The sequence below is a fragment of the Siphateles boraxobius genome, unplaced genomic scaffold, assembly GCF_051911475.1.
Source record: "Siphateles boraxobius isolate OS27281-9 unplaced genomic scaffold, OSU_SipBor_1 12, whole genome shotgun sequence".
Classification (NCBI taxonomy): domain Eukaryota; kingdom Metazoa; phylum Chordata; class Actinopteri; order Cypriniformes; family Leuciscidae; genus Siphateles; species Siphateles boraxobius.
The window spans coordinates 6,263,242-6,288,655 of NW_027508722.1; the positions used below are offsets into that span (position 1 = coordinate 6,263,242).

General features: G+C 37.9%; 1 long non-coding RNA gene across 1 annotated transcript in view; it reads left to right on the plus strand.

The window, feature by feature from the left end:
* LOC143715379 (uncharacterized) overlaps positions 1-20,600 on the plus strand; it is a 582,927-nt gene extending 562,327 nt beyond the window's left edge. The window contains exon 3 of the long non-coding RNA XR_013195736.1: positions 20,584-20,600. This is a non-coding gene — a long non-coding RNA (uncharacterized LOC143715379). The remainder of the gene's footprint in view (positions 1-20,583) is intronic.
* The last annotated feature ends 4,814 nt before the right edge of the window (positions 20,601-25,414 follow it).

The following is a 25,414-nucleotide window of genomic DNA, read 5'->3' on the forward strand; positions in this document are numbered from 1 at the left end:
AGGGTTGGAGCTGAACTTTGCAGGAAGGTAGATCTTCGGGAACAGGATTACACACCCCTGGGCTACAGTATACAGAGATTTTATTTCCTAGAGTACATGCTTGTTCTAATGCTGATTGTTTGTGCTTTTTTCTGTTTTTTTATATTTGATGTTCCTTTATAAATGTATTTTAATATCAGTGATGATATTCTCGAATCTCCACTCTGCAATAATAAAACAGTTAGCATTGTGCCAGTGTTTTTTTTTTTTTTTTTCATTTATCTATGAACATTGATTTTCAGATGTGCAACTGAATTTTGTCTAGACGTGCATTTCTTATTGTTGCATATGTAACGGATGTATGCCAGTAAGAGCTGTGCATGTAAACCTCACTCCCCTGGCCTCAAGAGGCGCACTAGCAATTGACGCTAACGTCAGCCATCTTAAGCGTTCTTTGACGACGTTGTTAGCGCCCACCTCCCACGCCAGAGACGCTGGTTCGAATCCCGCTCGTCGAGTAGGACCAGTTACATTTGGTCCCAGTAAGAGCTGTGTGTGTAAACCTCACTCCCCTGGCATCAAGAAGCGTGCTAGCGGCTGCAGTCTTTAGTGTCCTTGTTAGTGTACCTGCCTCCCACGCCAGAGAGACCGACTAGACTAGTCTATTCTTGGGTTATGGTCTAGAACAGTGGGTCTCAACTCCAGTCCTCGGGACCCACTGCTCTGCACATTTTTTATGTCTCCTTATTTAACACACCTGATTCAGATCACCAGCTTGTTAGGAGAGACTCCTTGAACTGAACTGAGTGTGTCAGATGAGAGAGACATACAAAATGTGCAGAGCAGCGGGTCCCGAGGACTGGAGTTGAGAACCACTGGTTTAGACGTCTATTAAATTTTCACTGACAGTTGAATGCTCAACTGTAACTGGAAAAAGGACAAATTCAGCTTTACATGAGGAAGGCCCGATGCATAGAACATCAGTCCATATTCTGTCTCTCAGGAATGCTGATGCTCCTGGTGAAGAGTTTCAAACCATGTGCGTAAACATCCCCTTCAACATATCACTCTTATTTGTGCTTTGGTTTTCCTCGGAATGTCTTGACAAAAGCCGGTCGTGCGCATTGAAATCCTGCAGGGCCAACTGGGGTCATGTAGCCCGATACTGAATTTCCCTTGCCTTTGTGCAATCTTAATTGTCTGTCATTTCTGTCTGCAGACGCGGCTGTGGTCAGTCAGAGTAAGACCTGTGGAGACATGAGGTGGAGCAGCACCCTCACTTTCATCAAGGGATCGTTTTCCAGCCCTCGCGTCGCAACCCGGGGTTTGTGTTACTTGTCTCATAAAAGTAGCTCTTGTTTCACCATCACCCCGCTTTGTCTGGGTACCCAGCTAATCTGTCAAGCTGAGCTCGCAGGCAAATTCTTCGGCAGCGTAACAGAAACTGTTATAAACTCTCTGGACAGGGTTTTGGGACTGCTTTGTTTTGACGTCAGATGGCCGAAATGACCTGTCGGCAATGACCATCGGGCTCTTCAAGGACTCATTGACCTTCAGTGTTGATCTCTGCTCATTGTCTGTCTCTCTCCTCTTGTCTTTCTTTCCGTCTCTATAACTAAATCTGCACCTTTGTAGTGCATTGTGGATCCACACCACAGAACTTGTCTTTAGTCTTTGTTTTTGCCAAATTTTTTGACAGGTTGGTGCGACCCAGTGAGAGAAAGGTCATAGAAAACTATACGCTGAGGAATCGAAGGACTTCACATTTCACAACACGCTCTGAACGGCTACATTTTCTCACTGAGACGACTCGAATGGAAATCTGTGTACTGTCCTTCAAACTCTAGCGGTGACAGTCTTTTGATCCTGCAGCACTTTGAACTCATTGTCAGTCGCGCTGTTTCCCTCGCTGAGACGCTCTCTTGTACCCAAATATACTGACACATGAACGTAAAGTAGTTAGGGCTGTGTTGCTGTAGAGTCTGTAGAGTAGCTGTAGAGTGCAGTAGTTTGGATTTGTTGAAGGGTTTGACTCAGTATTACTGTGTGAGGAGAGACATGTAATAATCATCGCCTGTGTATGTTTTCACAGTTACTGACAAACTACCAGCAGTAGTTTGAGAGAAAACACACAGCAGGGTAGTGAGTGGTGTGATACTTTTTTATGTGCAGAACATTTAAATATAAAATACTAAAACTTGTAAAACATGGAATGTCCAATTTGATGTGCACATTAGTTTGGGGTCGGCCATATTTCTTAATGTTTTTAAAAGAAGAAATGTTGACCAATGCTGCAAAAATATTCGATCAAAAAAGGTATAATGAAAAATACTATTAGTATTATTATCATTTAAAATAACTGTTTTCTATTTAAATAGAACAAATTGCAATTAAATGTAAAAAAAATAAAATGATAATAATAATAATTAAAATAGTAAAACTAATTAAATGTCAATAAAATGTAATTTATTACTGTGATGCAAAGCTGAATTTTCAGCATCATTACTCCAGTCTTCAGTGTCACATGATCCTTCAGAAATCATTATAATATGATGATTTGCTGCTCAAAAACATCTCTGATTATTATTAATGTTGAAAACAGTTCTGCTGCTTTATTTTTTTTTGTAAAGACTGTGATACATTTTATTTTTCAAGATACTTTAATGAATAGAGAGTTCAAAAACAGCATCCTTGCTGAATCAAAGTATTAATATATTTTAAAAAGGTATTTTGAAAAGTATTTTTATTCCAGGGAGACAGAGTGAGTGAGTGAGTGAGTGCGTGCCTGAGTGAGTGAGTGAGTGAGTGAGTGAGTGAGTAAGTGAGTGAGTGACTGCGTGCCTGAGTGAGTGAGTGAGTGAGTGAGTGAGTGAGTGAGTGAGTGAGTGCGTGCCTGAGTGAGTGAGTGAGTGAGTGAGTGAGTGAGTGAGTGAGTGAGTGAGTGAGTGCGTGCCTGAGTGAGTGAGTGAGTGAGTGAGTGTGTGAGTGAGTGCGTGCCTGAGTGAGTGAGTGAGTGAGTGAGTGAGTGAGTGAGTGAGTGAGTGCGTGTCTGAGTGAGTGAGTGAGTGAGTGAGTGCGTGAGTGAGTGAGTGAGTGAGTGAGTGCGTGCCTGAGTGAGTGAGTGAGTGAGTGAGTGCGTGAGTGAGTGCGTGCGTGCCTGAGTGAGTGAGTGAGTGAGTGAGTGCGTGCCTGAGTGAGTGAGTTAGTGCGTGCCTGAGTGAGTGAGTGAGTGAGTGAGTGCGTGAGTGAGTGAGTGAGTGAGTGAGTGCGTGCCTGAGTGAGTGAGTGAGTGAGTGAGTGCGTGCCTGAGTGAGTGAGTGAGTGAGTGCGTGAGTGAGTGAGTGAGTGAGTGAGTAAGTGCCTGAGTGAGTGAGTGAGTGAGTGAGTGAGTGAGTGAGTGAGTGTGTGAGTGAGTGCGTGCGTGCCTGAGTGAGTGTGTGAGTGAGTGAGTGAGTGAGTGAGTGAGTGAGTGAGTGAGTGCGTGAGTGAGTGCGTGCCTGAGTGAGTGAGTGAGTGAGTGAGTGCGTGAGTGAGTGAGTGAGTGAGTGAGTGAGTGAGTGAGTGAGTGAGTGCGTGAGTGAGTGAGTGAGTGCGTGCCTGAGTGAGTGAGTGAGTGAGTGCGTGCGTGCCTGAGTGAGTGAGTGAGTGCGTGCCTGAGTGAGTGAGTGAGTGCGTGCCTGAGTGAGTGAGTGAGAGAGTGAGTGAGTGCGTGAGTGAGTGAGTGAGTGAGTGCGTGCGTGAGTGAGTGAGTGAGTGAGTGTGTGCCTGAGTGAGTGAGTGAGTGCGTGCCTGAGTGAGTGAGTGAGTGAGTGAGTGCGTGAGTGAGTGAGTGAGTGAGTGAGTGAGTGAGTGAGTGAGTGAGTGCGTGCCTGAGTGAGTGAGTGAGTGCGTGCCTGAGTGAGTGAGTGAGTGCGTGCCTGAGTGAGTGAGTGAGTGAGTGAGTGCGTGAGTGAGTAAGTGAGTGAGTGAGTGAGTGAGTGCGTGCCTGAGTGAGTGAGTGAGTGCGTGCCTGAGTGAGTGAGTGAATGAGTGAGTGCGTGAGTGAGTAAGTGAGTGAGTGAGTGCGTGCCTGAGTGAGTGAGTGAGTGAGTGAGTGAGTGAGTGAGTGAGTGAGTGAGTGAGTGCGTGCCTGAGTGAGTGAGTGAGTGAGTGAGTGAGTTCGTGAGTGAGTAAGTGAGTGAGTGAGTGAGTGAGTGCGTGCCTGAGTGAGTGAGTGAGTGCGTGCCTGAGTGAGTGAGTGAGTGAGTAAGTGAGTGAGTGAGTGAGTGAGTGCCTGAGTGAGTGAGTGCGTGAGTGAGTGCGTGCCTGAGTGAGTGAGTGAGTGAGTGAGTGAGTGCGTGCCTGAGTGAGTGAGTGAGTGAGTGAGTGACTGACTGAGTGAGTGAGTGAGTGAGTGACTGACTGACTGAGTGAGTGAGTGAGTGAGTGAGTGAGTGAGTGAGTGAGTGAGTGAGTGCGTGCCTGAGTGAGTGAGTGAGTGAGTAAGTGAGTGAGTGAGTGAGTGAGTGCCTGAGTGAGTGAGTGAGTGCGTGCCTGAGTGCGTGAGTGAGTGCGTGCCTGAGTGAGTGAGTGAGTGCGTGCCTGAGTGAGTGAGTGAGTGAGTGAGTGAGTGACTGACTGAGTGAGTGGATGGATGGATGGATGAAAAGTTTGCATATCCAGATACTTGTCCAATCAAAAGCCCTCTTGCAGACTGATAATGCCCATCCCCTCTAATATCACCTGCCTTTTATCAACGTAAAGTAGAAAATCATGTTCATGGCTGTGATATAAACTAAACGTAACACTTTAGTTTAGGGTCCAATTCTCACTATTAACTAGTTGGTTGTTAGCATGCATATTACAATATTATTACAATATTACAATGATATTGGCTGTTTATTAGTACGTATAAAGCACATATAAATGCCTTTTTCTGCATGACCATATTTTACATCCCTTAATCACACCCAATGCCAAAATTGAACAACCACCTTACTAACTATTAATAAGCAGTAATTAGGATCTTATTGAGGCAATAGCTAGTTAATAATGCGAATTTGACCCTAATCTAAAGTGTGACCAACTAAATATTATTATCTACGAGCCGTTCGATTTCTCCCACCTCCACTTTAATAGGAATGTCAGCACAGGAAAGAAAATTACTTTTGTTGTTTTTGTTGTTGATCAGTCAACAAAAACTCTGAATTAATACAGACTGATTTGAAGGGCTTCAACAAATGTGGACTACACCAGTCTAATCATTTGTTCTCTCTTCCCACCCTCTCATCCATCCTACTGAACCAGCCAATGGCGATCACTAATTACAATTGGGATGCTTTCGATTATCTAGGAGAAGTGGTGACAAATCGTGGACTCCATGTTGTCTTCCTGTTACACGCTTGGTCTGAAATGGCATGTTGAGGACCTTCTAAAAAATAGAGGACAGAGAGAGTAAATAGACACATTGCAGTCTGTCATGAACACATTATTGTCATTCTCTCTCTTTTTTTCTTTCTCGTTTTCTCTATCAAAACCCTCTTGACATGAAGCATTATTCAGGTGGAGCAGTGATGTTCTTCTGCAGTGAGATAAAACTCCCTATGGAAGTGAGAATAATAGAATGTTAAAATGTTGTAAAATGTCCATCCTATAGTTTGTTTCCATATTTGCTCAATGAATCAATATAATTGACCATTTTAGATTTTAAAACTTTCCAGATATAAAAAAGTGTTTGATGTTAAAAAATGTTTGACAATAACATGACATGTAACATACTTTGTTTATTACCAGTAACAAACAGTTTATTGTAACAAGAACCTTGGACCAAATGACCAAAATGTAAGAATCAATAGTCAGTGAGAAAAAAAAAAAAAATGTGGTTGATTACTTGTTCTTCTGTTTGTTACAGCAGAAGTACAAGAAGACAAAGCTTTATTTTTCAGATTTATTTTTAAAATTGTTTAAATAAAAAAAATATTCAAAGAGATGTCATCAACAATCAAATGAAAGTGAAAAGTGAAAAATGTTTTTGATAATTTTCAAAATTATGATTTTGATTTTGATTATTTTTTTCAAGAAAAGTTTTGACTTCAGCAAGAGTCACTATAATGAAGGTAAGTCGCTGTTTCACGAATGGACGAAGTTGGTCTCTACATCCTGAGACCATAACAACAATACACACATTATTAATAAACATAATAAACGCTGGAGCAAAGCCATTGAAGCTCATTTCACTCCATGTGAACCATCATAGTATGTTTGTTAGTCAACTGGAATAGAGAGAGAATTATCAATTCAAACTGGGTCAGGTCTCTTGCTGCCTGCAAATAAAAAAAAAGAAGACAAAAAAGGAAAGAAAAAAAGGCAGAAACCTCCCAGGGGGACGGAGAGATTACCCCAAACGATTGAATTAGCTTGGCAGCTAGAAGGGGGGGAATGGTAGAAACTAATGGTAAATAACAAGCTTTTGACAATTCTTCTCCTCTCGTCTCAGAGGGGAGGGCAGCAGTGGAATGCCAGAGACGAGACCTTTCCCCTCCACTGTGTTCTTCCAACAAACAGTGTCAATGAGATGGCATCCTACCTCACAGAAATTTGCATGGTTGTCACTGGACTGAAAGCAAGTTTAAAGGTACATCCTTTATGTGCCAGAAAAAGGATTAAATGCATCCCCACAAAGAGGCTTTGATTTCTCGCAAAAACATAAGAAGACTGGCCAGGACTTGAAGTTAAATCTACACCTCGCACTTCTTTAAATGTACTCTTTCTTTCAGTTTTCTTTTTTTTTTTTCATTCTGTCTCTAAAGAGTCTATTGCAAAGAAAAGTTTTCTGTTCTCTCTCTAAAAAGTTGTCTATTAAGCATGCGAGAAACGTGGGGGGAGGGGGCTTTTTATAATTAGAATAATCTAAGTTTACCAGATATAATTTTCAATGGATGGATGGATGGATGGATGGATAGACCCGATCTCGCGTGATAGATAGATAGATAGACAGATTTGGGAAATGGCTTACTTGTAGATGTCTTTGCATATTGAAAATAATTATATACATCATATGTTCCAATTCAAAGAAACTATTTTTGAATCAGAGTGTAGTTTGCCCTTTCAGGATGTGTTTTTCATAAAACGTTATGTGCTACATATGGGTCTAAAAAAAACTAAAAAAAAACTTCAGTAAGAAATATTTCAGGAAGCACTGTCTAAACCAACTTCCTGATCAGGACTCTTCTTCATAGAATCTGTGTATCCTGGTGTATGTGGGCGTGAGGTGGACACCAGATGTCATGTGGTACTGAACCATGAGGCTGGCAGATCTCAGTGGCATGTGCAGAAAAGACCTGTGTATGACCTCTCCAAAAACTCCTTCAACACATGTGGGCCATAGATCACGCTCTCGTGTCCCCTGATCTCTCACTCGAGTTCATTCCAACGCATGGAGGCCGGTTTGTTTTTAATCATTCAGCCCATTAGCAACTGCATGAAGAGAAACTGCTGCTTTGTTTTGGAGATATGAAGACAGGAGATGAATGTTCAGGAAGAAGAAACAGAAGGGAGGGAAGCCTAAAAGAATCAGATTCTTCTGTGAGTTTATATTCACAGCATTACTATTGTGGCAGCATTTTTAATGTAACTTATGCTCATCATATGTCTATGTCTCCTTCTGCAGTTTACTTCAATTACGCTATTGAAAAAATAAGTTTAGAAATAATAATAAATGTAACAGTAATATTGTTTTTTTTTTACAACATACCATTTTATTTTATTTACTTTTTAAAGATTAAGACATTATAACTCACAACCCCTAAAACCACATGTCCTCAAAGCATGATTCAATCCTTTATATGGATTAAAATATATATTAAACGTAAAGGCCCACTGAAGTGCCCTGGAAGGTGCAGCTTTGTTTGATACGTGCAAGTCGTACTTGACAGTACCATGGAAGCAAATCCGAGCGCTGATGATACATTAGATTCAATTGTAGAGGTTTGAATAAATTCTAGCCATACATTCCTAACCATCGTACAGTTGGAAAACGGAATAAAACTCGAGCGTTTGAGCAACCGAACACACATCTCCAACTCATATTGCTCTTCGACGTGTCAAAGATCGCTTTGGCCAGGTGATAGTTATAGCATAGGGGGCGGAGCTTTAGATTCTAGAGAGTATTTAATTGGACAGGAGATATGATGGGAAGCTGAAGTCTGCGATGATGTCATAAAAATCCATGATCCATTTTAGCGGAAGTGGGAGACTGAAAGTTTTGAATGCTTATATCTCATAAATGCGAATTTTGTCATTGGTTTGGAACACACCAGCTTATTCTTATCCGTAAGGCTAACATATTCATACTAAAAGCTAAAACACAATATATAGGTCCCATTGGTTACTAGCTAACCAAATAAAATAAAATGACTTCTTTATTAAAAGCACTTCAGAACTTTGGCCTCTCTATCGCCTCATATTTTGTCAGTTGTGCAGTTTGTAGGCTTACCATAGTGAAGTTAGTGACATCTTGAACACTGATTTTCTTTAAATTTTTATATTGTACTTTCTCCATAGATTTTCCCCATGTTTATGATATCTAAACATGTTAAACTGATTACTATTAAATTTGTCAATACACATGAACTTCGCAGGCCTGTTTTGTCCTAGTACTCAAGAACCAGTATGTTTCAGAGATCAGTAGATCATGGACATAAAACATCAAAAGTCTATGAAAAACATGAAACAAAGCCAATGCTGTTACTATGGACATGCAACATACAGATAATCTGTAAAGCATTAAATAATGTATTAAGGTTTGTGCATTTCATTAATAAACCTTACAATATAGTGTCTGTTGAGCAAAAGTTAATTGAGCACAACCAAGCTTGGTGGATATGCTGTTGGGGAGTCACTGTGACATGTGACCTCCACCTCCAGCAGGGATTGGTTGCTCGAGAATGAATCGGGGTTCAGGCATAGAATGGCACTAATGTGAGCCAGGACCATGCGGTCAGGATGCAGCTATTGGGGCCGCTCTTTTACTTACACAAAGACTCGGTCTACAGGGACACCATGGGAAGCGACATCCCTCCCTCCCTCCCTCCCTCCTTCTCCTCCTTTCTTGAATCAGCCCGGTTGAGGGCTATGCCACAGCCTTATAACTGAGACATGTTGTTGACAATGTGTGGTTGTTTGTGTCTGGCTAACGAAAATAGATTCACTCTAATAATGCCCTATTCTCAATTTATATGAAGAAAGATTGAGAGGGCCCCTCGAGAGGGAATCGCTGTCCCATGCGTCTTCATGTTGTCGGAGGGGCCGTCGTATTTCCTGAACGGAATCCTCTGTGTGGTGCACTGACATCATTATTTCATGGAAACTTATGATGTGATTATTTGTTCTCAGAATGTACTGTGAACGTTACAATACCACAGCGAAAAATAACAGTGTTTTAGTTATTTTGACAGTGTTCGAGCCAAGGGTGACTGAGCCGTAATTGTTGACTCTCCTCAAATACATGTGAAATTAATTCGCCCTCCAGCAGTGACTTAACATGATCCAATAATATGTGCCTATAGTTTTTGTAAATATTCATGACAAATTCCATCATTAAACAAGATATGTTTTTTATATACACACCAGCAAACATAATAAACCGCTGGTCTGAGTTTTGAGTCGACACGAGTAGGAATGAGTTGATGTACTCTATTAGGGTGTTTCGAGTGTTTTCCCAGCCAAGCTTCAATTAGGTTTGAGAATTATTAATTCTGGTGTGAAAAAGAGGTGTGCAGTGTACTGAATGTGGACTTGTAGTGTACTGCAAATCTTAAAAGATTATAAAAAAACAACTGTACTTGCAGATAATAAAATATGAATAAAATGAAAACTCAGTTAAAGATTTACACTTTCATGACTATTTTTACTTTTGTGCACTTTGTAATAATGTCAAACTGAACGTTTTACTTTAAATGTAAATGTACTTGATTATAATTGTATAATTGTAATATTACATTTAAAGTTAATAATCATTTAATTTAATTGTACTGAATTGCAAATTCATAAATGTATTAATGCATGACATACAAACTTCAATAGAAATTGCATTATTTTATTTGAGTTAAATAAATGTTTGTCAGCAGTACACTTTAACCATATTTAAAAGACAATGGTCATTATGGAATTATGAAACAAATATGAAAATTATGAATTATGAAATGTATAAAGAAGCATTTAAATATTGTTTAAGTGTGTCAAAAACAATTTAAAGATCAGTTCATTGCATTTAATATAAAAATAAAATATAATAGATTTTATTTAATTCCAAATAAAATGCAATTAAGTGAATTACAGAATATGTGTATGTGTGTGTGTGTGTGTGTGTGTGTGTGTGTGTGTGTGTGTGTGTGTGTGTGTGTGTGTGTGTGTGTGTGTGTGTATTTCTTGTACTTACTAAATGTGTATTTCTTTCACAATGATTGTATTGTCATCTAGAAAATAGTTTTTTATAGACTCTATGGAATCCAGTTTTGTTAGAGATTTTTGTTATTTAGTGCATGACTGCTAATAATGTACTCCTAAAAGTACTAACTGTAATTCCACAATAAAAATGCCATGGGTTCTCTCTATAGTGTGAAAACTATCCAAAATATTAATGATCAAAAGATTCTACTAACAGTTGCAAGTTGCAACCCACATACCTGGGTCATTCAAGCAAAATGTAATTCTGGTTGATGATTATTTTAAATTTCATTCTATCAAATGATGTCTAGAGTGACAACTCATTTTCCTCCGTATACCACCAGCCTCCGGCTATAGCAATAGCAAGTAGCAAATGGCTCACAAATGTGACTAATAAAAGCCTTTTTTTTTTTTTTTTTTTTTTTTTTACCAAATTTGTCCCATCTCAACTTCCTGTTTCACCAGGAAATACATCATCACAGAAAAAAAAAAAACTGAGCGTATTGATTTATGTTGAGTATGGTGAACAATCATAAATCACCCATGCAAAAGAAATCCTGCGTTTCTAATATTAAATAGATTAGATGGATAAAAGCAAATAAAGAAACAAAGTGAATGAATTGAACAGTAGTTTAAATAAGCACATTTTGGGAAGTGTAAAACAAGTACTTTATGTTTGGAGTGGTGGTTTACCTAAGTGAGTTAATGTGTGACACATTAGAGACCGCAGTAAGAGGACACGCTACACAGTTAACGAGTCAAACATATGTTCTGAATCTGTGTGACTGCTGGCAGACTTCACAGGCTAGTTGAGCAGTAAAAAGGATTACCTAACCCGTTGGAGAGATTCTCCAATTTATAACAGAAGGAATGGAGAAAGGCTACAAACCACAAGGGGGCCGAAAGAAAAATAAATCTAGGGTTTCCCATTTCTGACACATGTAGAGGTAATATGTGAGCGTTTAAATCACACGCCTTGTTGAAAAGACTTGTGTATTTACCCAGAGTTTGCCATGTCTCTCCCCAGAGGTCTGCTGTTGGGTCATTACGTAGAGGCATGGCTTCTCTCAACTGATGTTGGCCAACATGTGCGCATGAAACCAAGCCTGTCCTGCCTTGTTTGGGAGAAAGAGCTAATCAATTGTGGAACTGATATGTGGCTAAAACAAATTAGACTTCAAACTAATTCAAATATTCTTTGAGAGATGTATGCGGGACGTTGTTGCGGCGACATATGCTGCGTTTTAAAAGCACGTTTTAAGAGCACGTTTTAAAAGCGAGGCCTGCAGAATGTAAACTTTATGGCAGTGTTTTCGAATCGAATTATGACAATATTTGGAAGAAAGGTCTTAGAAAGCCTTTTCCAGTTAAAAAAAAAGAGTTTATTTACAGTAAAATCTGATTTTTTGCTGTCACAATCACAGTTCTACTCATTTTCCCCTATAAATTAATACAGGATGTGTTGCATTTCACTTATTTGAATTAGTGCTACCATTTGTGTTTTTAAAGTGCCCCAATTATGCTATTTTAAAGGCTCCTTATTTTGTTTTGGAGTCTCCTTAAATAGGTTTACATGCATCTAAGGTCAAAACACACTTACATGTTCTCAGAATATACATTGCACATCAGTCTGAAAACTGTTTGTTTGAAGATTCAGTCTCTCAAAACCACTCCTTTCTAAGAGCCTACTCTGATCTGATTGGTCAAAAGGCTCAGTCTGTTATGATTGGTCTAACGCTTACAGCGCATGTCAGAAACAAAACGCCAATTCTCTGAATTTTAGTGCCGAAGGCCTCTTCATTGCCTGTATACACAGTAATATGAACAGTAAAGATCGCATCCTTTGGAAGTGGATTCACAGCACTGAAGACAGCATCTTCTTGACATGTCAAGAAGTTGATAATAACTAGAATATCAAAATCGACTGTGGTAGATCCTTCTCCTATTTAGCACCACAACTTTGGAACAGTCTTCCTAACATTGTCAGGAAGGCAGACACAGTCTGTCAGTTCAAATGTAGACTAAAAACACATCTCTTTGGCTTAGAATACACATAACACATTATAGACTTCTATAATTCAATATTAGGCTGCATAGTTTAGATCAGCCGGAACCGGGAACACTTTCCATAAACCCTGATGTACTTGGTACATCATTAGAAGGATGGCGTCTATGCTAATATTAGTCTCTCTGTTGATCCCGAGGTCTGTCCGGATCTGATGAAGGACCTGCGCCTGGACACGACGACAATGCAGCCCTGAAGTGTCAACTAGTCTCTCCTTTGTGAAGGCCTCCTTCCCTTTACCTCTGTACTGATAAAATGTTGTCGGGATAATCCCGATTCACGTGGCTACGTGGAAGCGATACAAAATTCTCAGAGCCACCAGGCACTGTTTTATGCAAATGAGCGGCTGGATCGCATTAAAGGTTTTCTGTTATAACGGTGTCGTGTTAGCGGCCCCTAAGTTAACATCTAATGATCGTTGCGACGGAAGTGAATCAATCAAAACTAACTTTAGCTGGACAATAACTTTATTCTAGAGCTGCTGTAAAGCCAAAATAATCTCTGTTACTCTAATTTCCTATTATCACTGTAAAGCTGCTTTGAAACAATCTATATTGTTAAAAGCGCTGTATAAATTAAGGTGACTTGACTTGACTTGACATGTCGACAACATGAACCAAACTCTTCAAGGCCTCAGCTACAACTACAGTGTTTGAGGGAGGGGCAAAGTAGGCGTCGTTCACGAGGAGCTAATGAAGACCATAGGCTGGCTTTATGCAAATGTGTTACATTGTTAAGTAGGTATTACTTATATACCAGGAAGTGAGACAGGTATTGCTGACAACTGGTTTCAGTTGTTCAGTAGTCGATTCTTTCAGTAACACTTTAGAATACTGTTCCTTCATTAATGAATAACTACACAGGAACAAATTAGTAATGCACTATTAACATTCTATTAACTACTATTAACTTACAAGAAACTCTGATTAACAAATTAGTAAGTAATAGCGCTCAGTTGAATGTGGTAGTTCACTATTAGATAATCAGTTACTACTTTTTTTTTAGTTTCTTGGTTACTAGATAGTAGTTAATAGTGTGTTACTCATTGGTTCCTGTTTAGTTTTTAATTAATGAAGGGACAATATTCTAAAGTGTAATCTTTCTTTCTTTTAGGAGACAATACTTTTATTTGCTGTGCACTTTGATCTTTAAAACATTGCAGATATTTTACATTCACAAACAGCTCTATTACACACTGCATGAAAGGTAATATTTGAAAAAGCATAATAGGGACACTTTAATTGTGCATCTGCTGTAATGAGGGATGGTTTAGTAGCCCATGATCTTAAAGATAACTATAATTTCAGTGCTCTATAGCCCAACATAATTAAAAGCATCTTATATGTGTGTATCAGATTTAGTGAATTAACATAAAGAACAAAGCGATGCGTTTTTTCAATTATATATCTCCAGCATGCTTGTATTGCAATGCATTGACTTTTGATATTTTAAAATATTGATATTTTCAGACCACCTCAGTTTTATTTTATGCTATTATTTTTTATAATTCTAATAATCATTATTTAATGAATGCTTCATATCCAGCTGAACTTCTTTATGAGCTTTTCTTTACCCTTCATTACATGGCAGAGCCACTTTTTGTCATTTACATACATATAATACAGCATACTCTCCATGAAGATTTGCTATATTTTCAGAATTCTTAAAGCAACTGAATGAGTCGAAGTATAAATTTCTGTGAACGGCTGTGTGCAGCAGACGGTTAGCTAAACCTCTGAATGAAAACAAGGCCGTTCATTACCGAACTTTTGATGAGATTACAGTTGAGAAGCGTTGCTCCAAAAAACCCAACAGTGTGCAGTGATAATGGCTCGTGCCACGCCTTTGGTAGCGCTGTAATCGTTACAGGCTGCTGAGGCTTTTTCAGAACTAATGTTTACAGTTGTTTTTGAGTGGACAAAGAAGGCACCCAGAGGACAGCAGGGTGTGTGTCTCTTCTCTGCAGATTGTGGTTAACCAGGTCTCATCTGGAAACCTTATGCTTGGCTCATCTCACTCCAGTCCCCTTGTCTTTCCCCCTCCTGATATTGTCTACATTCCACATCAGCTATCTCTGGCTGAACATGTCATCCGCTGGTATGTGCTGATGGTTTGCTTTTATGGGGCTTTCATGTGTGCAGTGTGTGCAGTAATTGCTGGATGGGATGTACTCATAATAAATCAATTTGTCATAGAAGGAGAATTCGCTGAGTGGAAGGGTTCACGGACAGGTTTGTGGCCTGTCGCGCTGCCTGATTCCTTGACTGTCGTGTCCCACCCTGCGCGACTGGGTCCACGCCATCGATTGTACTATTGTGGTGTATAGCTCTGCATTTGTACAGCAATCGTTTCGTGTTTTTGTGGTGCTTCTGCAGTTTAATAAATTTTGTGCTGAACTAAAGCTTTGTTTGTCAGCATTTGCACAATTATACCAAAGAGTTTTTTTTTATTTTTATTTTATTTTTTTATGTGCTGCAATACTTTGTTCCACCACTAGGTTTGTCAAGGTTTGAAAAAAGGTTAAAATCAAGGTGTGTACTATAAAAGTTGGTTAACGCTTCATCGTCATTGAAATGTTTTTCCAGCAATCCATGTTTTCACTGTTATGCGGTAGGGGGCGCTATTTTGCATCTTCTGAAATAGGACAGAAACTCCAGATCTAAAAACAGGTAAAGAAGAAGAAGCAGAAACAATTGATAGAAGATTGCCTACACACATGTAAGCTAACACAATCAACAAAAATTAAACACCATACTGTATAAATCATTTTCTTTAAAGTGAAACAATTTTTTTACATTAAATTTTGAACCCATAAAGAGGCAACGCCTGTGCAAGCTCTGTGAGTGTTGATGGATGCGATCTACTCCATTTATGTTTTGATCATTTGATCATTCTGAATCTGATCCAACTGTAGTCTTTGACAAAAATGAGATTTTCTCAGCTTTTTGTTCAAATTTTTTTCCCACATTCAAGAGTACATGAGGTGACTTTTTTTTGGTTTTAGTTGTTGTTTAAAAGCAGATGCTCTGTTCTTTGTTTTGATATATTGTGTCTTCAGATATTCATACTACAAACTATTCTTGGGGCCATGAAAGTTTTGTGAAAATGATTAAAAACTTTGGCCGGGAATAAGTTAACATGACCATTTGTACCCTGATGCATTACATAGCCTCAGACATATTGTTGCAACTGCAATCGAGAGCTGCCAATTATTGCCATGCACCTGCTTTAATGTTATGATATTAATTTAATTTTTAAATAGTCTGATTCAGTGTTTCGCTGTAAGCTGGTCCTGTTGCGTGTCATTTCCTTTGAAATCCTCAACCTCCCCAGCTCCACCTGTCTCAATCTGGATTGCACTAATTTCGCAACTTAAAGGTTACATTTCTAATGTACAATAGTGGTCAAAGGTGATGTCTGTGAGGGATATTTGCTTTTAATGAGCCTACAATTTCCATTAAACCATCAAAATAAGAGGACAATAATTTTTCTAAAAATATTTTAAATATGAGGGAAGAACATAACACTTGATTTAGTTAAGCTATTTATCTGACAAAAATATTTGACAATAAAAAGGCAAACTAAAGCTACGGGTTTTATTTTACTATGCAAAAAAGAAAATGCTTATAAATGGTTTTTACCAATATAATACCAATTACCAATATAATTACCAATATAATACCAATTACATAAAGCTCACTATAATAACTACAACATAATATTTTATTGCATGTGTTCATAATTTCAGCATGGTCAAAATTTAGGTCTGCACAGTCAGGCATGTTTCATTGCATCATCACAAATAAAACAATTGACTCCAAGCACAACTACGCAATATGCTTAAATCATTAACACATTTTTTAAACATATTTGAATAAAGCCCAGAGATCACTTTAATGACTACTATATGAACAAAATTGTATAAATAATATATATATATATATATATATATATATATATATATATATATATATATATATATATATATATATATATATATATATATATATATAACAATAAGTATGCAGAATCATTATTAAGTGAATGTCATATAAATGTGGGTCTTTTGTGCATTGAAGCTTTAATTATTTTCCTAATTTTTTCACCTCAACTATTAGGTTGCAATCCAAAAATTTGGTTATTTTCTGATAGAGCTGCAGATATAGGCTGATCCTCTTTTCCTATATATTGTATTGTCAATCTAATTGTTAAGTCAAAGGGCATTTGTGCCATTTGTCCTATTAAAGTGCACATTATTTCGGCATACATCAGGCAGATGTCAATATGGACAGGTTCTGTGTCATGCACACCATTATCACACACCATGAACAAAAAAATTGACCAACATTTTCCACCGATTTTGATCAACTCTCTGTGACCCAGTGCAGTGTTTAATTACTCAGAGGGACTGGTAAACACGGACAGCTTTACCCACAATCCACCTTGATGCTAAGTCAAAACAGAGCACAGAGGAAATCACATCCTCCCGTTCTCTGTCACACTAAGGCAGAAACTACATTAGCAGAGGAGAAAGAGAGGGAGGAGGACGGGGGTGAAGGGATTGGGGGTTGGGTGCTTTTATTCTGTAACACAACAGAAGACTCCGGCTGATACTCAATCGGAACAGGCCTGTATTTTCTTCACAAGGTCAGAGAGGGCAGCAGTCGGAGTGAATTGCAGAAACGGGGAGGGTGCTGGATAAACGTTTGCTTTCCCCAGCCGTGCTGGGATTAGGCGAGGGCAGGTACAGCTCACTTCAGAGCCAGCCAATTAACACCGTCAGCATCAGCCGGAAAAAAAGGCTCCTGCTACGGAGTGAGCCACACACTTTCACTTGCCTTTTTTCATTGCGGGCCGATCCACACACAGCTGTTAAACTGGCAGGTTTTTAAGCATTGCTGATGGGTGAAGGATCTCCTAAAGATTTCTCAGCAGTGCTTCCCGAGGAGAGATGGAGGGTAAGCAATCAATGTGCCAGACCTTACAATGCGGAAAAAGATAGAAGATAGTGGCTCCGGACCCCCCATCCCCAACCCCCTTTTTTTTTTTCGAGTGAGAAGTGGCTGATATTGATGTCGGGCCTGAACACAACAGGCTGGAAGGGCCTGCTGGGAAGACTTGGAAGTTGGTTGACTTCTTCATCCAATCCTTCGCTCCCCTGCCTGCCACACACCAACTGCTGGCATTTCAACCGCTTTGATACATATTTTAAAGGCTTCGCTGCATCAGAACTGTACTAATCTTAGTTAAAAGGAGCAGCGCTCTACACAGATTTCAGTGTGGCGGCCCACTGAGTCTTGTTGGAAATCTCTGGGAAGGAGAGTCTCGATCTGGGCGTGGACGGACAACCTTTCTTTTTCTTTTTTTTCAGTTTAAAACACGGTCAAACGTACACCTGTGATGGACAAAAGGGGGAAACATGACCTTTCTGACTTTCCAAAAAATATATATCTTTCATGATTAAACACTTCACCTTTAAGTATCTTTGTTAGTATTGGTAAAAAAAAAGGGCCTTTCAGGGGTCATTTGCTTTACACTGAAAATGTGTTCATTTATCCAGTGTCTCATATCTTTCAAAACTTGATGATATGTTCCCTTGCATTTGCATACTATATTGGACTAACATATCTACAAGACTGCTAGGTTCCCCTCACAATCAATCAATCAATCAATCAATCAACCAATCAAACAATCAATCGGTAACACTTTATGTCGATAGTCCACTTTAGACAATCTACTAAGTAACTTTGCAACTACATGTCAAAAACTCCCATTAGAGTATTAGTAGATTGTATGCTTAATATCTGCTAACTCTTTATTTTGATGGTCCCCCAACAGAAAATAAGTAACTACTATAAGTCAACTTATTCTACTAACCCAAACACACCATAACCTTACAATCTACTAACAGTTTACTAATACTCTGATGATAATCAGTAGACATGTAGTTGCAAAGTTAATTATAGTTAGTAGAATGTCTAAATTAGACTATTGAAATAAAGTGGAATCAATCAATCAATCCATCCATCAATCAATCAATCAATCAATAAACCAATCAATCAATCAAGGTATTTGATGCTACTAGTTCCGGATGTATGAAAAGATTACACAGCATGCAGGAACAAAAATGACTCAAAATATATCCTGACAATGAAAAAGAAACTCAAATTAATCTATATTATGCCCACTTACAGGTTGAGAAAGAAATTATGGATAGACAAATTCTCGCTTGATAAGAGTGATGAATGCAGATCCGTGAAAATCCATCCCAGCGTTTTACAGTCGTGATGATGCATGGTTTGTTTTTCACATAATAGTGTTATTGGAGGTGATCGTGTCAAGATGTTCTTTTATAATTCCCTCAGCTCGACACTGTCCCGGCAGCTGCTTTACACGGAATGTAAAAAGAAGTAACAATAGGTTGACTTATTGTGTCGTGTCCTTTATCTTCTGCAGGCTGTTTTAGAATCATACCCCGGCTTGCCGTTCAAAGTAATGTCTTACTGTTTATTAAACCATCACCCCCACCCATCCATCGCTTTCTTTCCCAAACCTCGCAGTTTATTGTTGCCAGGGTATTGAGATATACATCTGATCATTTCCTCATTCTCAGCAAATCTCTGACATTAGTGGCATTCGTGTCAGTGTACGCGTAAATCTTCTTCTATCTGCCGCACAATATGACTCACACTAAGTGACTTCTCAGCTATTATTGGTGCAGAAGAGATAGTAAGTCGAAAAAGAGACGAATAAAGAAAGGCAAGGAGAGTTGATCACATGCTGGACAATATTGGTGGCAGATGTGGCCACCAGATCACAGTGAAACCAGGATGGCATTTCCTCAGGATAAGACTATATATTTTTGAATCTTTGATGTGAGTGCTCTCCAGAAATATGTAGGACGTTGCGTGCATCTGATCGTGCGTCGGCGATTTTGGGGATAAACTGAAAAGTAAATCTTGCGTTTTGGCTTAAAGGGTTGCAGCGGTGATTAGCATTATTCATCAGGGATGTATTTCATTGCATTTTTGCTGTCATTGGTGAAATATTTCAACCAGTGGTACTTCCCAATGCAAACAAACTCATTGCTATGATGTTAGCATGTCAAAGTGAGGTGCCAAGGTAATGCTATGTGGTTGCAAATGTGTTTTAAGTAGTGTTTAGCTTCTTGCTATGCAGTTGCTAGGGTCTGTAGAAACGGCTTGGATCCTTTTAATGTGCGTCTTTGGGATTTTTCCACCTGCCTTATGATCCAGCAGGTAAAACCGGGTGTCTGATCACTTAGTAAAGTAACAGCACGCCTGTCCTCAACAATACACATGATTTGAGGATTCATTCATGTCTAGAGCGAAAACGCTGTTGGATGAAGTTTAACACTTACGAGTTAAGAATTTTGAAAAGGAAATGTGCACTAATTATAGTATTGCTTGACTTGATTCATTTCTGAAATCAAGTGGTGAAGAAAAGCAAATAGAGTTGGAGCGGCCCACTTTTTCAGTCTTTTTCAATCTTGGTTCCGAAAGTTAAAAAAAGTCTTCAGAGTTTTAAACCGTGAACCAAACCAACCAGCTACAACGAGAATCGCAACATTACAGATTAAAAAGTATTGGAAAATCAGACATAAAGACAAAACTACAAGACTGGGAACTTAACTGATTTAAATAGGGAAAGAACTACAATCCCAATAAGCATTGCAAATTATATAATCAAATTAAAAAAGGATATAGAAACTATATTTAAACAGTTTGTGAGCCTAGGGAAATTAACTCTAAGTCATCCGATGTGCTTCATGGGTAGGCACTAAAGAGTTCTTAGATGTAATTCTCTTGTCACGTTGGTGGATATTTTTGGCAAAATTAAGGGTAATGTAGTTTTTCCACCAGGAATTATGCTGTTACACAAGATTGCGTAACACTTTATTTCGATGGTCCAAGTACAAGTAACTTTGCATCTTCATATCAACTTGTTCTTCTAACCTGAACCCTAATACCTCACCTCACTGTCTACTAATACTCTAATGAGAAAGTTACTTATAGTTAATAAAGTGAATTTTGAAATAAAGTGTAACACATGATGGCTAAAAAACTGATGTGCTACCTCATAGCTCACACTAGGTCTGTGTTTCATAAAATATTATTAAAAATCTGTTCCCCTGTGGAATAAATGAATGGGATTTTAACATCTATGAGGTCTATATACTGAAGGCAACGTGATTGTTTAGCTACATGCTGACGTTAGTTTAAGTTGGGCTCTTGATGTGTGAGTGTTGAGTGAGAATGCTATAAATTCTTACCTCAGCTTCATTAGTATTGTCTCTGGATCTTAAGAAGTTTGTTTTGGTGTTGTGAAGTTTCCAAGGATGAGCCTTACTGTACGATCACACCCTGAATGCTAACGACTCTTTTGCCAGGTGTCAGGGTTTGGCAACTCAAACACCTCCAGGTCACAGAGCCAAACAGAAATAAGGAACTGGTTCGACACAACTGTGTCCACATTCTGTAATGTATACTCAACCATATCAGTGTTTGATCTGGTACATCACACTAATTCATCATCTATGGCTGCTCACGCCGCTTCAAACCCCCGGTAGTCATCGCCCGTCTGATAACTCACCAGTCTGTTAACTGGGGGGTTTATATCCTGATTTGCCACGGCGAGTTCAAAAAAAAAAAAAAAAAAAAAAAAGGACATCGGCCGCGATGCAGATTAGAGGAACTGATCTGATATCTGCTTCTGCCGCGCACATGTGTGGAGGGGGAATAACTGAGCCAGGCCCCAGCTGCTGGGTGACACTTCACATACATACATTTCTCTTTGTACAGACCTCTGGAATTAACCCAAACCCACAATGGCATCACATCAGAAAGGAGTCTGACTTTATTATCCATCTCTGTGGAAATTTTCATGCGGAGGGATAAAGCTCTGTAGCGGCTGTCTGCTGTTTATTAGGAGCAGCACAAGACAATAGCAGCCTCGGGGAAGGGTCAGACAGTCCGTTCTCTGTGTGTGTTAGGCTTTGGAGGACTGGTCACCGGGAAATGTGCATTCTAAGCAGATACTGTAGCAAGCACTCCAAAATACAATTGCATGCGAAACATCTTTGCTAGTTGAGTGTTTGTTTGATTGATTTGTGTTACAGTTTTAAAACCCAAATGATCAAATCCATCCAAGATAATCCATTTTAAACATTGCCAGGATGTCTAAAAATGACTTTAGCAAACCATTTGTAACCATTCAAAGTGTAAGGTTACATGAGTGATGACCTTTGACCCTCATAATGATATATGATATATTATTACGGTTTTGTTTATGACAACATAAATTCAATGAATTGTAAATGTCTGATGAAAGTGATGAACTGTCTACCTCTGTTGTAGTAATGAATGGGAATGTGAAGAAAAAAAAACTTGCATTAAATGTAATGCAATGCTTTAAAGGTTTATACCCACAATTTATCTTGAACTACTAAACTGTTTGATTTTTCTGGAATTTTATCATGGAATGCCAAGAAATCTGACTGCATTTTTTTTTCTTGCCTGTATTCATAATATATATATATATATATATATATATATATATATATATATATATATATATATATATATATATATATATATATATATATATATAATATATATATATATTTTTTTTTTGTGAGTGAATGCAACAAAATCGTGAACAATTTTAAAGGCGATTTTCTCAATGCTTGGATTTTTTTGCACCCTCAGATTCCAGATTTTCAAACAGTTGTATCTCGGCCAAATGTTGTCCTATCCTAACAAAGCATACATCAATGGAAAGCTGATAAACATGTATAGTTGATAAACAAGTAAACATCAATAAATAAATTATTTATCAGCTTTCAGATGATGTATAGCCTAGATCTCATTTTTTTAATGCCTTTGAGACGGGTTTCGTGGTCTAGGGTCACATATATTAGGTAAACACAAACTTTTATTTTGGATATGATTAATCGCAATTAATTGTTGCACAGCCCTGATATATATATATATATATATATATATATATATATATATATATATATATATATATATATATATATATATATATATATATATACTAGCAGTTGTCCCTTGCTATTTGTGCGAGTACTGTGAGAGCCTCCCTCCCTCTCTCTCTCTCTCTCTCTCTCTCTCTCCTCTCTCTCTCTCTCTCTCTCTCTCTCTCTCTCTCTCTCTCTCTCTCTCTCTCTCTCTCTCTCTCTCTCTCTCTGTGTGGAACCAGGGGCCCTGCCTCATCCGGTGGCATGTTCTACAGCAACCCATCGCTCCTGGGATGAAAAGACGATGACCAAGTTATTCGTTCAATTCAACCTCTATTGTTGTTTTGGAAACAAGGAACAGCAAAGTAGTCAAACCATAACATGGTGTATGGCAAGTGTGGATGTGTGTGACTACTGGACTCCCCGACTTGCAGTTCCCAGCAGGGCCCGACCATTGTTGAAGGTATTCACCCAGTGCACTCATGAAACTAGATAAATGGATTAGTTCTTCAGAGATACTGGCGGCATCTTCAAAAAGACAACACCGTGGGGCGGTTCGGAGGGGGGCATGAAGGGGGGCATTTGTGTCGTAGGGCGGGGGGTGCATGAATGACCTGTTTCTGCCAAAAAGACAAGACAGTGATAAACTTTCCTCTCTCTTTTACACTGTGACAGAGACACAAGCGTCATGGGAGAGAATCACTCCTATGTGGGAGCAACAGTTTATGTGCCTATATTGCATTATTTATTATTCCTATTGGATGGCATTTATTTCCTTCATCAGATTTGTTTTGTCAAACATATCACACAGCATTTTCCATGTCTTTCATATAAGATTATGATAATAATTTAAACGATTATCGTGATTATTTTTTTAACCCCTGTCTCATCTTTATTTCTATCCCTCCCACACTTGCATTTCCTTTTATTCTGTTCGTTTTTTGGCTGTCATTTATTGCTCGGGGCGGCATGTGACAGTAGCTGAAGTGTCAGAGTAATTATGGGTTCCAGTCCCGTTTATTTCTCGTTAGACAATTGACTGTACATCAAGTACAGAATGAGTAATTACGTGTGCATTAGCGAATCCCACCCCGATGGCCTCCAGCACTAACCCCATGCTAGTACAGGACAAAAGATATAAATGAAACACCGGGAGGTTATTTAATCTCAACAACAACAAGCGGACCAAAGGAGATGAAGACGAAATAACGAGGAGAGAGCTGAAATGCGCACACCTGCTCTGACTTGACCTCTGTTTATCAAGGGAGACGCTTTTATTACTATAATAATAATAATAATAATAATAATAGTCAAATAATTACTATTATTATTGCTAGCATACAATTATAATTCGTGAATTGTTAACATTTTCTATGTACCGAACAGAATTAGACTAGGCTACTTATTTGTTTCTTAAAAGTCGGTAGGCTGGATACGTTCAAAACGGTTAGTACAGCGATAATAATAATAATAATAATAATAATAATAATAATAATAATAATAATAATAATAATAATAATATGCACTGTTGCGATTTATTTGTTCACTTCTAAATAGTGCCGAGGATAAACTTAAAACATGACCGGCCTATATTATTGACTTTTTCGTTAATATTTTTGGTTGTTTAATGTTACTAATATAACAAAAAAAAATATTAAAAAAATAAACAAATACATTAAAATAATATATTCCTATTAAAAATAAAATAAAATAAAATCTTACAAACCACATCCACATTTCGATCGCATAAAATCCTAACTGAATATTTTAATTCAGTCTTGTCATTATTGTTGGTGCTTTTAACGTTTTACTATATTTTTACCTGACTACTGAAATGTAAAAGCAAAACACTTTGATTATTTTAGTCCACACAATAGGCTACGCAAACGTGGCCCATGATCTTATGTTATTGGAATAAAATGTTAGATATCATTTCTGTGTTCAGTATTTCAAAAAGGCTGTTGATTCAAAGTATATTCGATTATTTTCTCCTCTGAAATCTCTGTAGTTTCATGTGGGGAATTTTTTTTTCCAGTTATTTTATGATTTCTCCTGTCTTTTCCCATGTAAACCGGCTGTAATGACTCTACCGATCTATAGAGGTCGCTGCCAGCTTTAATTTATTTGCAATTCGGCAAATTCTGGTTTCCTGCGTCAATAGAGTTTTAAATACCTTTTATAATATTGATCTCACAGTATACTTTGAAAATCTTTCAAACATGAGATCACAAAACAAAAAGCTTATAAAAACAAATTCATATAACCACTCTAATATTATATAGCACCTTTTATCCCAATAGCCTATATACATTTTTAATTTAATTTTATTTAATTTTATTTAATTTTATTATTATTATTATTATTATTATTATTATTATTATTATTATTATTATTATATTCACCTGTCAATTTGTATATTAGTTGTTATTATTATATATTATTTTTTGCTTCACATACTCTGAACTGTTCCAAAATGCCTCGTACGTTTTGCATTGTAGGCCTACTTGTCTAATTGAACTAAAAATAATAATAGTAAAAAAATAAAAAATAAATAGTTTTAAATGGAACAAGAAAACCAGAGAGCAAGTTTGACATAAATATGTAGCCTAAGCTATATAAACAGACAATGCCACACAATTAATAACTTAATTAATTAACGTGTAATTGGCAAAACAGCTGTAATATCATTCTATATTAGCATTTTGTGTGTAGTTTTTGTAGTCACAATTTGAACTCACTGACTGAGACTTTTTGATGAGTTTTTATTTTCTTGAGTAGGTTAATTGTATAAGTGGTTATATATGTTTGAATTATTGAACATGAAAATTGAATTTCGCTTCCAAACAATTAATGTTTGTCAATTGTCATGCAATTTTGAAACGGCAAAACTATTTGGCTAGCGTTTACAACTGTAATATTGTGAAAACAAATTTTAATTATTA